Consider the following 3314-nt stretch of genomic DNA (forward strand, 5'->3'; position numbering starts at 1 on the left):
GTGTGGTAGCAGAGAGAACAGTCTATGACTAGGGTAGCTGGAGTCTTTGACAATTTTTAGGGCCTTCCTCTGACACCGACTGGTATAGAGGTCCTGGATGGCAGGAAGCTTGGCCCCAGTGATGTATTGGGCCTCTGTAGTGCCTTGCGGTCTGAGGCCGAGCAGTTGCCACACCAGGTAGTGATGCAACCAGTTAGGATGCTCTCGATGGTGCAGCTGTAGAACCTTTTGAGGATCTGAGGACCCATGCCAAATCTTTTCAGTCTCCTGAGGGGGAATAGGTTTTGTCGTGCCCGCTTCACGACTGTCAAGGTGTGCTTGGACCATGTTAGTTTGTTGGCGATGTGGACACCAAGGTACTTGAAGCTGTAGAACCTGCTCCACTGCAGCCCCGTTGATGAGAATGGGGGCGTGCTCGGTCCTCTTTTTCCTGTAGTACACAATCATCTTCTTTGTCTTGATCACGTTGAGGGAGAGGTTGTTGTCCTGGCACCACACGGCCAGGTCTCTGACCTCCTCCCTATAGTCTGTCTCGTCGTTGTCGGTGATCAGGATATTATCTGTTGTGTCATCGGCAAATTTAATGATGGTGTAGGAGTCGTGCCTGGCCGTGCAGTCGTGAGTGAACAGGGAGTACAGGAGGGGACTGAGCACACACCCCTGAGGGGCCCGTGTTGAGAATCAGCATGGCAGATGTGTTGTTACCTACCCTCACCACCTGGGGGAGGCCCGTCAGGAAGGCCAGGATCCAGTTGYAGAGGGAGGTGTTTAGTCCCAGGGTCCTTAGCTTATTGATGAGCTTTGAGGGCACCATTGTGTTGAACGCTGAGCTGTAGTCAATGAAACGCATTCTCACATAGGTGTTCCTTTTGTCCAGGTGGAAAAGGCCAGTGTGGAGTGCAATAGAGACTGCGTCATCTGTGGGTCTGTTGGGGCGGTATGCAAATTGAGTRGGTCTAGGGTTTCTGGGATGATGGTGTTGATGTGAGCCATGACCAGCCTTTCAAAGAACTTGATGTGGGGATGTTGACAGACTGTGTGCTTTTAAAAGTGAGATTTTCACTGGTCAGTTACTTTAAGGTCAACGGCATCAACAACATTTTGCAGTGGCCATCAGTCTCTGGACTTTAACCACATTGAAAACCTGTGGAATTGAATTGAAGAGGGCAGATATCCATAGATCCATAAGCGCAGATGAAGGATATCAAGGATCTAGAAATATTCTGTATGGAGGCCTCATCAAATATATTTTGTAAAAGCTTTGTGCCGTTATCCTCACAAGGTATTGACAAAAGGRTGCCAATAATTGTTTTGCTCATCTTTATCAAGAGTAACAATGTTTTGGACCTGACTGGTCATTCTAATGCTAAACTAACTGACCTCTGACCCTCCTGTGTGATCAGGTCCAGGAGCTGCAGAGCCCCCCCAGGGCCAGTCAGGTGGTGAAGGACTGTGTCAAAGCCTGTCTCAACTCCACCTACGAATACATCTTCAACAACTGTGTGACAAATTTTGAAAGTGCTTCGTGAGCCCACATACTTGTGTGTGTGTGTGTGTGTGTGTGTGTGTGTGTGTGTGTGTGTGTGTTGTGTGGTGTGGTGTGTGTGTGTGTGTGTGTGTGTGTGTGTGTGTGGTGTGCGCGGCTTCGGTCTCTGTGTCTCACTTGGTGTCGAGGAAGTCCATGAGGGGCTGCAGGACGTTGTCTGCGTCCCCGGCACGCGCTGTTGTTGTCTGTAAAGTCCTGTCCTTCACCTGGCCAAGATATCTTCCCATCTGCTTTAACATTGTTCCTCAATCTGGGGCTGGAAACTATATACTTGCGACAGACACACAGACACAAATCAAAAACCCACACTTCTGGGTTGTATTCATTAAGGCACCAAGCGGAAGAAAGGCTGATTGAAAGAGGAGTTCCAAAAACGTTTTCCATTGCATGTCCTAATGAATACGACCGTGAAAGCGCCATGTTTCAACTAAACAAGTGCACACATACCACACACAGAACACACACACACACACCTGACGGCGAAGATCCTACTAAGGTCCGTCCATGCGTTGCTGAGCCTTAGAATTGGCAGGTCCTTCAGGAAGTCACTGGCCTCCACGTTCAGCTGGGGCAGATAGTAAAGTGTCCTTAATAATACATTTTATTTAACATAGCAGGAAGTGTTCTTAATACATGTATTTAATAGCAGGAAGTGGTCCTATATACATGTATTTTAGTAAATGACATACTGTAGGTACACGTGTAATTACATTGTGGTATACATTTTTGACAGTATGGTTTTCTGTGATAGCTCATAGAAGTCTGAGTGATGACTCAGAGGTCTGAGTGATGGCTCATAGAGGTCTGAGTGATGGCTCATAGAGGTCTGAGTGATTGGACGTGGACGTTGACAGACTCACATTTTTTGCCTCCCATGGCCGTCAAACAGGTCTATTCCAAGCTGCACTCTCGAGCTGTTGGATGTTATTCATGATGATGCAGGGCTGAAGAAGACACAAATAAGGAGAGATCATATTTTACATCTCTCTCTGTATCTTAGACGACAGACAGACAGGACAGACAGACAGACAGACAGACAGACAGACACAGACAGCAGACAGACAGACAGACATACAGACAGACAGACAGAAGACAGACAGACAGACAGACAGACAGACCAGACAGATGCGAGACAGACAGACAGATAGACAGACTAGACAGACAGACAGACAGACAGACAGACAGACAAGACAGACAGACAGACAGACAGACAGACAGCGACAGACAGACAGACAGACACAACAGACAGACGAGACGACAGACAGACAGACAGACAGACAGACACAGACAGACACAGACAGACAGACAGACAGACAGACAGACAGACAGACAGACAGACAGACGAGACAGACAACAGAGAGCAGACAGACAGTCAGACAGACAGACAGACAGACAGACAGACAGACAGACCAGACAGACAGACAGACAGACAGACAAGACAGAGCAGACAGACAGACAGACAAGACACGAGACAGACAGACAGACAGACAGACGACAGACAGAACAGACAGACTGACAGACACACAGACAGACAGACAGACAGACAGACAGACAGAGCAGACAGACAGACAGACTAGACAGACAGACAGACAGACAGACAAGCATGACAGACAGCAAGACAGACAGACAGACAGACCAGACAGACAGACAGACAGACAGATCAGACAGAACAAGACAACAGACAGACATCAGACAGACAGGACAGACCAGACAAGCAGCAAGTACACAGAAACGGACAACAACAAGACGAAGAAGACAAAAAGAGACG

General features: G+C 48.0%; 1 pseudogene; it reads left to right on the top strand.

The window, feature by feature from the left end:
• The window catches only part of LOC111956441 (protein unc-13 homolog A-like), an 80409-nt pseudogene that overhangs the window by 64535 nt on the left and 12560 nt on the right, over positions 1 to 3314 (top strand).

The sequence above is a fragment of the Salvelinus sp. IW2-2015 genome, linkage group LG32, assembly GCF_002910315.2.
Source record: "Salvelinus sp. IW2-2015 linkage group LG32, ASM291031v2, whole genome shotgun sequence".
NCBI lineage: Eukaryota > Metazoa > Chordata > Actinopteri > Salmoniformes > Salmonidae > Salvelinus > Salvelinus sp. IW2-2015.